Raw genomic sequence first — 15,442 nt, forward strand, 5'->3', positions numbered from 1 at the left:
CCACTCCGTCGATCTCGACACGATCGCTAGGAGCGTAGACCCGGTAGAGACGAGACAGGAGCTCGTTAAATACAACTTTGTTCGCCTCATCCCGGCAGTCCAACACAACTCCAACCTTGCCAAAGCTAGTCTTTTTGATTTCCTTGACGGTCTTCAAATTCTTTTGAAGCTCAGCCAAAACGAGAAGCACGTTGATTGGCTTCTCTTTTTGGCGGATAAAAACTTCAAATGGCCCCTTTGCCGTAACAGGGTAGCAGCGGTGTCTAATATTCCTTTTCGAAAGGACCTGTGTCCCGTTCTCTGAGGGATTCAGATTGAGATCGTCTGGGGACTCATCCCCATCCATTTTTCACTGTGCCGCGGTGCAACAAACTATGCCGTACCAACCAATCCAAGAAAACAATAGATACAAAGTGATTTATTCTTAGCTTTGAAATAGAGCAACGATGACCTCCGATCGTGGACAATGGCACTATTGTTCGAGATACGATAACACCACAGTAGATAGTATCGGACGGAAGCGATACTGAACTTCACTCGTCAAGAGTCGGAGAGCGAATGAATTCATTTTTCAGCAATAGAACATGAAAAACGTGTGAAAATAAATATATTCTTTATTGTATCAGATTGCAATACCTCTCAATGTGCAATGTTGTTCGTTTGACCTAGATTTTGACAGTTTCTTTGGCTCTCAACATTCTTTCCGCATATCGCTCCCTCTGAGTATTGCTAGTTTTTTTAATGTTTATTTAGATAACGTGTAACAAAGTTCATGTTTACAATTATTTAACAATACATATAGACATTTATTTCACTTATTAATTATTCAACATATGTTCAATAAATTACCGAATTCTTTTATAAACAGATTTCGTTTATTCTACCTTTCTTCTCTTACTTCTCTTTTAAATGTGACAAACCGGTTTTAAAATTATTGATATTTTCAAGCTTGTTAAAAGACTCTAAAATGAGTAAAATTTATTTATCTGACAGCGGACACAAATGTGTTTGAGCCCAGGACATGATTCCATTGCCATTCTCTGTTACTTGGTATAGGGATGTCAATGGCTTGGTTGAAATGCATATGTTCCACTTGTTGCTCACATCATAGTTTAGAAGCTCTCTAGTCTCTCTTCGCAAACATGCAACAAAGGCTCTCGGATTGTGAATGAATGCCGAAATATGACTGGGAAAGTGCGTGACATGCGTACAGACAGTTGTATAGATGCTAGGCGTATTCGCTTTAGAAAGTATAGTATCGAATAACATTCGGTCCATTTTATTTCCACATTATACAAAGTTTGTTGAATTTTCTGGAAAATAGGTGAGTGTAAATATAGAATACTAATTTTATTCGAATTCGTAAAACTTAAAATCAGGGCTGCAACATTCAATGGTCATATTTTCGAGCTCTGATATTAAAAAATATGAAAATCAAAAACTTATTCAGTGTCGTGCTAAAATCGTTATTCAAAGCTTGCAAAGAGCATTTGTGGAAGTGGATGTGTGCTAATTGTATATATACATATATATATATATATATATATATATATATATATATATATATATATATATATATATATATATATATATATATATATATATATATATATATATATATATATATATATATATATATATATATATATATATACATATATATATATATATATATATATATATATATATATATATTCATATTTATATATATATATATATATATATATATATATATATATATATATATATATATATATATATATATATATATATATATATATATATATATATATATATATATATTCATATTTATATATATATATATATATATATATATATATATATATATATATATATTCATATTTATATATATATATATATATATATATATATATATATATATATATATATATATATATATATATATATATTCATATTTATATATATATATATATATATATATATTTTTTTTTTTTTTTTCATTGAAAAGATGAGAAATCGTGCTTAATTTTTGGGCGCTTTTAACTGCTAACAGTTCGTTCTTTGACAAAAACTTTCAATTTGCAATTTGCTTTAGTATATTTAGTAATCAAACATTCTGCATTAAGCTTGAAATTTGTCGAATACTAAGAAATTTGAAGCTTAATGCAGAATGTTTGATTGCCAGTTTTATTTTGAAGTAGGTTCTCCAGAACATGGTGTATTGAAATTGTAATTTCTCGATTACTGAAGCAGATAGAGAGATATCAAAGAATGAACTGTGGAGCGGTTCAAAATGTTTAATTTGGCCTAAAAATTAATAATGTTAACCACGTTTTTTTGTAAGAAAACATCAGAATACTCTTGAAACATACTACTTTGGAACATTTTTGCTTTTAGAATGTTATTTTTACATTTATTTAGACATGTAGAAGCTGTATCTAGTGAGAAATTTCCTTAACTTTCAAATGAAACCAATAAAACTGCTCTAAGTGGTATACACTTAAAAAGTACTTCCAACAAGGAACCAATCACCTGTTTTATTTAATTCCTGTTAATTTTCCTGGAATTTAGTAAAAAATACCTGTGCTATAATGAGATCCATAAAAAATGAACATAGCATAAGTAGACATTTGAAATTGGCTAACTACAAACATTATCTAGGTATCTGATTAATTTTTTCGATCTTATCCACACACTAATAAGTATGTTAGTACCTATTGCAGATTCTACTAGATATTCACAGCTTTATGATTACAATATAAAATTAGATTGCTTGAAAAATGTTCCAAAACATTTTTCTCGCAGTAAAATCTCTCTCTGATCTAAAAAGCGGAATAAATTTCACCTCGGAATAGAGAAGCGGAAACAGAAACGGACTAAACGGGAAAACAAAAATAAACACTTTCTAAACAGGAAAATTGACTTTAAAATCGTAAACTGGAGACAGGGTGATGAAGATGTTACCAAAAAGCACCAAATTCGAAAAGAGAAGTATGTATAGCATCGGAAGTGATTATATTGAAGTAGAAACATATTTATGAATTATTTAATGCTAGCGTATAAACTTGTTGTCACTTATAAGATCCATATAGCGCAAAGATTTAAACCAAATTAAAAATAGTGAATTAAACTCTCCCACAGTACTATTGAAGTCGATTGAAAGACTATGCATGAGGATTCATATCACTATTGTATTGTAAGTTTCGAAATACTAGTGTGCAATCGAAAATAATTTTGCCAGCCAACGTTTATAAGTTTCGTATCGCAATGACTATTTCACTCGAGATTCGAGCATTCGAAGGCTTGCTCGACGGCTTGCTCGAGGGCATTCCGAATTCATATTCATATGCGGTTATCGATACAAGTGTTTGAAAAAAAAAAAACATAAATTGTTTTTGTATTCTAGTGAGTAGGCTTGTGAAAGTTCACGGTAGAACAAGTTTTCACAGGAGACGATTATCGGTTTTCTTTTTCTTTTAGACTAGTGTTCGACATCAGACCGGGTAGGGTCCGGAAAAAGTCTGGTCCGCAAAAAGTCGTCTGATCCGGATTCCTTCAAATCCTGTTTTTTTCGTTATGCTTTCCGAACCCTGGAAAATTTCGGTGGAAAAACTTTAATTTGGGCCATAAAACGCAACAAATCCTTCTTTCTTTTGATAATCTTTGCTACTTTCGTTTGCCGCTCACTTGAAACGCCTTGCTCGCCATATATACTTTAGTACATCACATAGTACTTATAAGATTAGAGCGGGCTTTAAATCGACTTTTCGAATTTTGCTTGGAAGTAGTGCACAAAAGTTTCGAAAAAAGCCTCCATGCAAAATTTCAGCTCAATCGGACCTTGGGAACACGTGCTTCAAAGCGGTCAAAGTTCCGCTTTTTTGATCGATGAAAAAATGTGTTCGTTCAGTACACCTTCAATCATTTTTGACGTAGGACTACATCTATCTGGAAGTTAGGAAAATCTAGTAATTCAACCAGGTAAAACCAGGGAAAAGCGGTCAGGTTTTGAGTGCTTATATTTCAGTCATTTATAATCAGGTTATCGAGGTTTTGGCATCAATCGTTCATAAATTCTTTTACGGTTAAATTTATGTAACAAAAACAACCTATTGTTTGAGATACACTATTAAAAAATTGATAAATAACATCGATTGTCTAAATCATACACGCAAAAGTTCAAGCTTTCCTTTCAAAACGCACAATGATTGCTCTGATTTCACAAAAAAATGTGTGAAACGCAAAACGCATCATTTGTACAATGAATACATGGACGGAGATACACACAAAATCGTGATGTTTCGGTAAACTTCGGCTTTGGGTTAACGATCTGTTCAAAAAAAAAAAAAACGCTGCTTACTTTCGCGAGCAGGTGCGTATCAAAGGCTAGTGCATCCCTAATCACTGTCAGCAAACGAAACAGCCAATAGCGAGCCTTGTTGCAACAGGATTTACTGACGCTGGTGCCAGTAACGCGGAACCGAATGCATATAAATAAAACCAGAGTCGGAGTTATATTAAAAAAAAAATGTTTTGAACAAACCTAATGTCTTTTTGTTTGTTATTGACTAGAAATGCACCGAATATTCGGTCGCCGAATATTCGGGCCGAATATCAGCAAAAAATGGATTTTGCCAAATATTCGGCTCGCCGAATAGTAAGTTTATTATTCGGCCGAATATGCCGAATAAGCCGAATAGTGGCCAACGATTATCAGAAAATATTATAAAAGTATAGTGCAAAGTTCTATGAACGGGGGTAAACGAAAACTAAAGATGTAACTTGTGCTTAGAAAGGAATATATCTCATTAAACGGAACACGAACCGCAATCTCCACACATCTCTTTGATGTTTTGTCTGGATGAGGTTTATTTTTCTGAGCCAAAGTCACATCCTCAGTTCTCGTTCATTTCTCGCATTTTTTTTTTTCAAAAACACTCAAAATGTAGCTGTGACACAAACTTTTAAATTGTGTTAGCCATAATCCTCAAAAACATTATTTTTAAACGACAACTCAAATAAGAACAAAACTAGGTGCGCCACGGATTAGCGTGCCTTATTCCATAGGCGCATAATTAATTATTTCTTGTGCAATAGTTCGGACAATTTTCAATCGTTTTCGTACATGAACAATTGGAAAGCGAAAGAAACAATTTAAATTTCAAACAATGACCATTTGGTTATTTTGTTATCATACGATCAACGTTGTGTTCAGCCGAATATACGGCCGAATATTCGGCCGAATATTCGTCTCACCGACTAATGGAAAAAAGGTTATTCGGTATTCGGCCGAAGGCCGAATAGTGCTATTCGGTGCATCTCTATTATTGACTCGATGATGTTTTTAAATGACCAGATTCATGAAAGGGAAACAATAAGTTAAGATTTTCATCAATTCAGTCATGACCAAAATCATCAGTGTTGGTTGCAGTGCTGCAACGATAGCAGCTTTTTAAAGAACATTACCAATACCAGTACAAATCATCATGACGATACCAACATCGGTTGAAACTTTTGAAGTATATTGATTTAGAGGGGCTGAATACATTCAAAATACGCTAGAGCATCAAATGCGTTATGCCCAGCACACATTTGTTGTACTGGTTCCAAACTTAACCAGGAAATGCGCTAATTTCGCTCATAAATGACCTGGTTACGCACATTCCAACTTTGCGTGTACCGAGCAGCCATTCACTACCTCTCTTCCCAAGCACAGCCGACACTAACGGATACAACCGATCTGACTTTGTTTGTTGTTGTTGATTTACTCGAAATTCTTTTTGTTTCCGATGCGTTTTTACTCTGCTTACCATTCCATATTCTTCTTAACTCCTCCCTCTTTCCAACTAACTGACAAAACCTTGATATAAAAGGTATCATTTGAACATTTCCCCCCCATCAGGGTCATTCCATGATAAGCCCGCACGAGCTTGCCGTCCAGGAAGTAATAACTAGAGTCGCCGGTCTTTCCTCAGTCATTCCCGATGAATCAAAAAAAGTAGGAGGGTGACGTAGGACTACGGTATTTTTATATTCCATTAAAACAAATAGCAGACGGAATTGTATCTCTTGTATTTTCTGCAATTTTATCTAACAGTGCATTTCTAAATGCTGAGACGTTGAAGCGTATTAAGTAAAAATATATATTTGAAAAGGGAGCATCTTTTATATTAGCGCTGTCACTTCAGAAAATCCTTTGTTCGTAGCTGCACTATCAAGACAACCATTTAATTAAGCGAATTGGGTGAATTTTCCTATCTAAGCAAAAAAACAATCTCAACGAGACTATCTGAAATTGGAGACCAGACCGATTCAAGCGGATATTCTAAGATTAAAAATTGTTTGACATTAAACCGATAAAACTCATGCTAGGTTTGCTTTTTGCGTAGTTGGTATCAAGGTTGTGGCGAGTGACGGGAATATATATTATATATATCAAATTGTTCAATATCAATTTGTTTACGTCGTTTGTTTTGGTTGAGTTTGTTTACGTCGTTCAATTTTTCCGTTTTCTGTAGTGCTTTTATGGTTTTTGACTAGTGAATGTATTCTGAACTCTTCTTTGTTCTCGTCTCTGTATTGGACAAGTGAAGTATCTTGCGAAAAGTGCCCCATAGTGCACTAATCAGTGAAACTTTTTGCCGTGCTTAGTGAAGTGATTTGCGACTAGTTTGTCTCTCCCGCACTGTTGTCCTGCTCGATTTTTTCGCTGACAGCGACATCTATCCTTCAAATCAAGAAACTACTACTACTAAGCTTTCGCAATTTGCGCCCGATTGCTATACAATCAGCATATCTTCATACTATCCGATTCATTCATTGCAAGGCTTTGCAAAGATAATCAATTCCAAGACTGTCCGCATTACTGATAAAGGGTCGCCTAGTAGTGGGTATCGGAACTATATATATATAACCATGGCAAAAACGTGTGCAAAGTGTTCTCACACTATTTCGGGTATCGATTTTGTTACCTGCCGCGGTTATTGCGGAGCGAAATTTCATATGAGGACATGTGCTGGCATATCACGCGCCCTTCAGGGATATTTTACATCGCACAAAAAGAACCTTTTCTGGATGTGAGACAACTGTGCCGAGCTGTTCGAGAATTCTCATTTTCGAATGCTGACATCTAATGCAGATCCATTGCCGCAGCTTAATTCGCTAACTAATGCAATTACCGAACTACATAGCGAAATATAACAGCTGAACACCAAACCGACTCTCCAATTTTTCCCGTCACTGCGAAATCGCTGGCCTACAGTAGATCAACAAAGGGCCTTTAAGAGACCCCGCGAAACTGATGTGGTCCCGCGTTCTTCGGACAACTGCACTGTTGGTAGTAAACGGACTTTGGATAATATCGTCGAAGCTCCTGCTACCAATTATACCGATGAAAGATTCTGGCTGTATATATCGAGGATTCGGCCGGATGTTTCTGTGGAGTTAATGTCATCTTTAGCGAAAGCCAATCTCGAGATCGACAACGATCCCGTTGTTGTTAAGCTTGTTCCGAAGGACAAGGATATCAGCACTCTCACATTCGTGTCCTTCAAAATTGGAATTGATTCATCCCTAAAGGCCAAAGCACTGGATGCGGGAACATGGCCGGAGGGTACTCTCTTTCGTGACTTCGAGGATTACAGAGCACAAAAATTTCGCGCACCACCGAGAACCAAAAAACGAACGACACTACTTTTGCTATCCCAGGTATCGTCTCCAGTAACACCTATGATGGGACTAAGCTAAATCATCCAGAACGCATTCGTACTAGTATTTTGGAAGCCCTTGATCCCCCCACCGCAGTCGCGCCTGTTTAGTCCTCGTTCAACAGCCGTTCCGGTCCTGTGTTTGGGGTCGGTGACAGGGTCTTCCAACTCACTACACCAGGCAAGTATCATCATTCCTCTGATGTTTATGTACCTGATACTCGCGACCGTTCTAGTCATCCGCTATGATATCTCATGATCGTGCCCCAACTCCGAGAGTTTTTTCTGCAACATCAATATCTACGCCTCACACCTTTTCGAATCAGTCATTCCCGGGATGCACGCCTGCAAGCCTTATGGAAGACCCTAATCCCCTCGGCACAGTCGAGTTATTCCTGCCAGCGACCTACAGCCATCCCGGTCCTGTGATCGAGAACGGAGAAGGTGTCTTCCAAACCGTCAATGCAGGCAAGTACGCATCAACTACGAACCATGATACGCCCACCGTAATTCCCAATGTTTCCAGCACTCAACCGTCGTCCGTTGCGGCAGAAAGAGCTCCTGGTCACTTTATATCTGTGTACTACCAGAATGTGAGAGGTTTGCGCACCAAGATCGCTCAACTGCGGTTACTGTTGAGTGGCAGCGATTACGACGTGATTGTTCTCACGGAAACGTGGCTCAACGCCGTTATCGACAGTGCAGAAATATCGTCCAATTATACTCTCTTTCCCAGTGATCGCAATGAAGCGACTGGTGTTCACTCTCGAGGGGGCGGCGTACTGATAGCCGTCAAAAGTCACCTTAGTTGCAGCTCCGTGTCATTGAGTGACTGTAACCAGCTCGAGCAAGTAGCAGTTCGCATTAGCTTGCAGCATCGATCGCTTTACGTGGCAGCCATTTACCTCCCGCCCAACTCTGCTCAAGAACTATATTCGGCACACGCAAGTGTTATGCAAACAATTTTGGATCGCTCGTCGTATGCTCACATCGTTTTTTCTATTGGAGACTTCAACCTTCCCGCCCTATGTTGGCAATTTGACGATGAAATCAACGGATATGTTCCTTCTAATGCAGCGATTCTCAACCTTTTTTTGTCCACGTACCCCTAGGCGATAATTTTCAAATCAATTGTACCCCCTGGCTCGGTTTGTTCTGGCAGCGTGGGAGAGAGTAATGGTAGATCATATTGTAAAGGTCTAGTTCAGGTTTCAAATTAAACTATGGTTTGTTTAATTGCTACATTCCTGTTTTGAGAGCAATATTGTAAAACAAATGAAGTATAATAAAGACAAATTGCTTTGACCATTGCTGATTTTATTTTCGCGTACCCCCTAGAGGCTTTCACGTACCCCTAGGGGTACGCGTACCCCAGGTTAAGAACCGCTGTTCTAATGCATCTTCCAATCAGGAGTGCAATCTCACGGAAACTCTGGTGTCACTATAATGCATTCGCTCACGTACCAGTGTATGACCTGAATCTGCCCACCATCCAGTTTTCCACGAACGACGTAAGAAAGTCTCTGGAAGATTTAGATGTCAATAAAGGACCTGGCGTCGACGAGATACCCCCACTACTACTGAAAAACTGTGCTGTTGCTCTCGCGTCACCAATTGCCCTAATTTTCAATAGCTCGCTAAGAGATCGAGTCTTCCCAACGGATTGGAAATCTGCGTGCATTATTCCTGTTTATAAGTCTGGAAACCGCAGCTGTGTAACCAACTATCGCGGAATCTCCATACTTAGCTGTCTGAGCAAAGTTTTGAAAAATTGGTTCACAACGTGCTATACAGTGTTATGTCACCATTCTTATCTGAGTTCCAGCATGGTTTCATGAAACACCGATCAACGACGACGAATCTGATGTGCTACGTAACCACCCTATCCAGAGAAGTTGAAGCAAAACGCCAAGTTGATTTTGTGTACATAGAGTTTGCGAAGGCCTTCGACACTGTGCCACATGTTTTAAGAATTGCTAAGATGAGGTGGATGGGTTTCCCAGAATGGATCATGGAGTGGTTATTCTCATACCTAACAAATCGTTCTGCGTACATATTGGTTAACTCTGCCCACTCTTACATTTTCCACATTGCATCCGGTGTACCTCAAGGCAGCGTGCTCGGGCCCCTATTGTTCAAAATATTCGTTAATGATCTGTATGCACTGATCTCGTCAAGAAATCTATCTTCCGCTGATGATTTGAAACTCTTCCGTGTCATCTCATCCTTAGCAGACTGTGGAGCGTTGCAAGAAGATCTGAATATTCTGATGATTTGGTGTGATAACAACGGCATGCGTGTTAATTGCAAAAAATGCAAATTTGTATCCTTCACTCGCTGCAACGATTCAGTTGAATATCGATATTTCCTGGGTTCTGAGTGTCTCGACCGAGTACAATCCATCTGTGACCTGGGAGTCACAATTGATTCAAAACTTAAATTTAACGAACACATTGGAATCATCACCGCAAAAGCATTTTCTGTGTTGGGATTTATTCGCCCCCATACCTCCAATTTTACTGATATTTATGCTCTCAAAATTCTGTATTGCTCGTTAGTGCGCAGTACTCTGGAATACACCTCTCCTGTTTGGTGACCGTTCCAAATGACATAGATTTTCGAAATAGAGCGGATACAAAAAAAGTTCTTACGACTTGCCTTACGCGGTCTCCCGTGGAACGATCCAAATAATCTCCCGCCCTACACCGATCGATGCCAACTTATTCATTTAGAGCCCTTGTCAAATAGACGCCTCAATCAACAGAGAATGTTCATCTTCGACCTAATCAACGGAACCATCGACTGTCCTGCCCTACTTGAACAAGTTCATTTCAATGCACCCTCCCGACGACTCCGTAGCACATCACTGCTAGTTATTCCTCACCACCGGACCTGCTATGGTTAACATAACTCACTAGACGCGTGCCTCCGTGCATTTCACGACACTAGTGATATGTTCGATTTTATGTTGCCAAGAACCGTTTTTTCAAAAAGAATTAGGAATAGTTAAAATTTATCTTTCTTATTTTTAATGACTATAATGCAAGTCAAGCTGTTTTTATTTCTATTTCAAGCAGTAAATGTGGAGCCGACGATTGAAAAATGTACTAACTGGGGAAATAGTTAATTAGAAATTTACGAAAAATATAGTCCAGCAGGTGGGACTCGAACCCACAACTTCTAATCTCCGGTCAGATGCGTTTCCGATTACTCCACCGCAAGACGTATAAGACGACCTCGCTAAATAGCTATTTTGTATCGCTTGCACACTTTATCGCACGTCATCATTTACTCAGTAGAGAGTATTGTTTGGTGGTTGGCTTTTGTTTCGTATCTCTCACGTCGCAGTGGGGTTTACTGCATCAGTAAGAGATCGAAAAGCGCCAGTCTGTTGCCGTCTCTACCAACGGCAACATCTTGACGTGTTGGGTCCGTCATGAAACATTTATCTTTCTTATTTTTAATGACTATAATGCAAGTCAAGCTGTTTTTATTTCTATTTCAAGCAGTAAATGTGGAGCTGACGATTGAAAAATGTACTAACTGGGGAAATAGTTAATTAGAAATTTACAAAAAATATAGTCCAGCAGGTGGGACTCGAACCCACAACTTCTAATCTCCGGTCAGATGCGTTTCCGATTACACCACCGCAAGACGTATAAGACGACCTCGCTAAATAGCTATTTTGTATCGCTTGCACACTTTATCGCACGTCATCATTTACTCAGTAGAGAGTATTGTTTGGTGGCTGGCTTTTGTTTCGTATCTCTCACGTCGCAGTGGGGTTTACTGCATCAGTAAGAGATCGAAAAGCGCCAGTCTGTTGCCGTCTCTACCAACGGCAACATCTTGACGTGTTGGGTCCGTTATGAAACATTTGTTTTTCTTAATTTTAATGACTATAATGCAAGTCAAGCTGTTTTCATTTCCATTTCAAGCAGTAAATGTGGAGCTGACGATTGAAAAATGTACTAACTGGGGAAATAGTCAATTAGAAATTTACGAAAAATATAGTCCAGCAGGTGGGACTCGAACCCACAACTTCTAATCTCCGGTCAGATGCGTTTACGATTACACCACCGCAAGACGTATAAGACGACCTCGCTAAATAGCTATTTTGTGTCGCTTGCACACTTTATCGCACGTCATCATTTACTCAGTAGAGAGTATTGTTTTGTTGCTGGCTTTTGTTTCGTATCTCTCACATCGCAGTGGGGTTTACTGCATCAGTAAGAGATCGAAAAGCGCCAGTCTGTTGCCGTCTCTACCAACGGCAACATCTTGACGTGTTGGGTCCGTCATGAAACATTTGTCTTTTTTATTTTTAATGACTATAATGCAAGTCAAGCTGTTTTTATTTCTATTTCAAGCAGTAAATGTGGAGCTGACGATTGAAAAATGTACTAACTGGAGAAATGGTTAATTAGAAACTTACAAAAAATATAGTCCAGCAGGTGGGACTCGAACCCACAACTTCTAATCTCCGGTCAGATGCGTTTCCGATTACACCACCGCAAGACGTATAAGACGACCTCGCTAAATAGCTATTTTGTATCGCTTGCACACTTTATCGCACGTCATCATTTACTCAGTAGAGAGTATTGTTTGGTGGCTGGCTTTTGTTTCGTATCTCTCATGTCGCAGTGGGGTTTACTGCATCAGTAAGAGATCGAAAAGCGCCAGTCTGTTGCCGTCTCTACCAACGGCAACATCTTGACGCGTTGGGTCCGTCATGAAACATTTATCTTTCTTATTTTTAATGACTATAATGCAAGTCAAGCAGTTTTCATTTCTATTTCAAGCAGTAAATGTGGAGCTGACGATTGAAAAATGTACTAACTGGAGAAATGGTTAATTAGAAACTTACAAAAAATATAGTCCAGCAGGTGGGACTCGAACCCACAACTTCTAATCTCCGGTCAGATGCGTTTCCGATTACACCACCGCAAGACGTATAAGACGACCTCGCTAAATAGCTATTTTGTATCGCTTGCACACTTTATCGCACGTCATCATTTACTCAGTAGAGAGTATTGTTTGGTGGCTGGCTTTTGTTTCGTATCTCTCATGTCGCAGTGGGGTTTACTGCATCAGTAAGAGATCGAAAAGCGCCAGTCTGTTGCCGTCTCTACCAACGGCAACATCTTGACGCGTTGGGTCCGTCATGAAACATTTATCTTTCTTATTTTTAATGACTATAATGCAAGTCAAGCTGTTTTCATTTCCATTTCAAGCAGTAAATGTGGAGCTGACGATTGAAAAATGTACTAACTGGGGAAATAGTTAATTAGAAATTTACGAAAAAAATATAGTCCAGCAGGTGGGACTCGAACCCACAACTTCTAATCTCCGGTCAGATGCGTTTCCGATTACACCCAGGGATGCCACATGTACAGATCAATCTGTATTTTACAGATGTTTGACCGAAGTAACGGTACAGAATCTGTATATACAGATATACAGATTTTCGTCGAAAAGTACAGATATACAGATTTTTCGAAATTGACATTAATTTTTAAAAACAATCCGAAATTTTATTTCATTAAATATTAAGCAAATTGAATATATTTTCAACTCCTCACACGTTTTAAGCTAAAAATTTTGTTTATGTACCATAAAACCTTGAAAAAATACAAAGTTCTTTATGTTTAAACGATACAAATTTTTTTTACAGATATTTTTGTTCCAGATACAGATGCTAAGAATTTTTCAAGGGAAAACACAGATTTAAATGTGGCAACCCTGATTACACCACCGCAAGACGTATAAGACGACCTCGCTAAATAGCTATTTTGTATCGCTTGCACACTTTATCGCACGTCATCATTTACTCAGTAGAGAGTATTGTTTGGTGGCTGGCTTTTATTTTGTATCTTTCACGTCGCAGTGGGGTTTACTGCATCAGTAAGAGATCGAAAAGCGCCAGTCTGTTGCCGTCTCTACCAACGGCAACATCTTGACGTGTTGGGTCCGTCATGAAACATTTATCTTTCTTATTTTTAATAACTATAATGCAAGTCAAGCTGTTTTTATTTCTATTTCAAGCAGTAAATGTGGAGCTGACGATTGAAAAATGTACTAACTGGGGAAATAGTTAATTAGAAATTTACGAAAAATATAGTCCAGCAGGTGGGACTCTAACCCACAACTTCCAATCTCCGGTCAGATGCGTTTCCGATTACACCACCGCAAGACGCATAAGACGACCTCGCTAAATAGCTATTTTGTATCGCTTGCACACTTTATCGCACGTCATCATTTACTCAGTAGAGAGTATTGTTTGGTGGCTGGCTTTTATTTTGTATCTCTCACGTCGCAGTGGGGTTTACTGCATCAGTAAGAGATCGAAAAGCGCCAGTCTGTTGCCGTCTCTACCAACGGCAACATCTTGACGTGTTGGGTCCGTCATGAAACATTTATCTTTCTTATTTTTAATGACTATAATGCAAGTCAAGCTGTTTTTTTTTTATTCTCGCTTATTTTCCGTCGGTCTAGTTCCGCCACTGTTGTGGCCAATCACCGACGCCCAGGGAGGCGACTCTACACCCAGGACCCTAACTCACGACCCGTTTATTAACGGACCGGCGCCAACGGCTTTACTTCCTCATGCGATGGAAGGCGTGATCCCAGAGATTTTTCGCCTCAGAAAATCTCCCGGTGTCGGCTAGGATTGAATCTTGACCAGTTGGGTTGGTTGTGAGTGGATCACGCCACCTCACAACCATCGACACCTATGTCGGCGGTGGAATTCGAATCCAGGCGTCGAGCGTGGTTGGCGGAGACGTTACCAACCACACTAGGCCCCCGCTTGTCAAGCTGTTTTTATTTCTATTTCAAGCAGTAAATGTGGAGCTGACGATTGAAAAATGTACTAACTGGGGCAATAGTTAATTAGAAATTTACGAAAAATATAGTCCAGCAGGTGGGACTCGAACCCACAACTTCTAATCTCCGGTCAGATGCGTTTCCGATTACACCACCGCAAGACGTATAAGACGACCTCGCTAAATAGCTATTTTGTATCGCTTGCACACTTTATCGCACATCATCATTTACTCAGTAGAGAGTATTGTTTGGTGGCTGGCTTTTATTTTGTATCTCTCACGTCGCAGTGGGGTTTACTGCATCAGTAAGAGATCGAAAAGCGCCAGTCTGTTACCGTCTCTACCAACGGCAACATCTTGACGTGTTGGGTCCGTCATGAAACATTTATCTTTCTTATTTTTAATGACTATAATGCAAGTCAAGCTGTTTTTATTTCTATTTCAAGCAGTAAATGTGGAGCTGACGATTGAAAAATGTACTTACTGGGGAAATAGTTAATTAGAAATTTACGAAAAATGTAGTCCAGCAGGTGGGACTCGAACCCACAACTTCTAATCTCCGGTTAGATGCGTTTCCGATTACACCACCGCAAGACGTATAAGACGACCTCGCTAAATAGCTATTTTGTATCGCTTGCACACTTTATCGCACATCATCATTTACTCAGTAGAGAGTATTGTTTGGTGGCTGGCTTTTGTTTCGTATCTCTCACGTCGCAGTGGGGTTTACTGCATCAGTAAGAGATCAAAAAGCGCCAGTCTGTTGCCGTCTGTACCAACGGCAACATCTTGACGTGTTGGGTCCGTCATGAAACATTTATCTTTCTTATTTTTAATGACTATAATGCAAGTCAATCTGTTTTTATTTCTATTTCAAGCAGTAAATGTGGAGCTGACGATTGAAAAATGTCCTAACTGGGGAAATAGTTA

At 38.8% G+C, this 15,442-nt stretch overlaps 1 protein-coding gene across 5 annotated transcripts in view; it reads left to right on the forward strand.

Annotated features, from left to right (window-relative positions):
- The first annotated feature begins 1,121 nt into the window (after positions 1 to 1,121).
- The window catches only part of LOC129721827 (RNA-directed DNA polymerase from mobile element jockey), a 159,182-nt gene continuing 144,861 nt past the window's right edge, over positions 1,122 to 15,442 (forward strand). For 2 of the 5 annotated variants that reach the window (XM_055674863.1, XM_055674866.1), the window contains exon 1: positions 1,127 to 1,324. The gene's annotated coding sequence lies outside the window, so the exon portion shown is untranslated. Of the gene's footprint in view, positions 1,325 to 15,442 lie in introns of all 5 variants that reach the window. The other 3 variants (XM_055674864.1, XM_055674867.1, XM_055674868.1) reach the window with 3 other exon arrangements.

The sequence above is a fragment of the Wyeomyia smithii genome, chromosome 2 (genome assembly GCF_029784165.1).
Source record: "Wyeomyia smithii strain HCP4-BCI-WySm-NY-G18 chromosome 2, ASM2978416v1, whole genome shotgun sequence".
Taxonomy (NCBI): Eukaryota; Metazoa; Arthropoda; class Insecta; order Diptera; family Culicidae; genus Wyeomyia; species Wyeomyia smithii.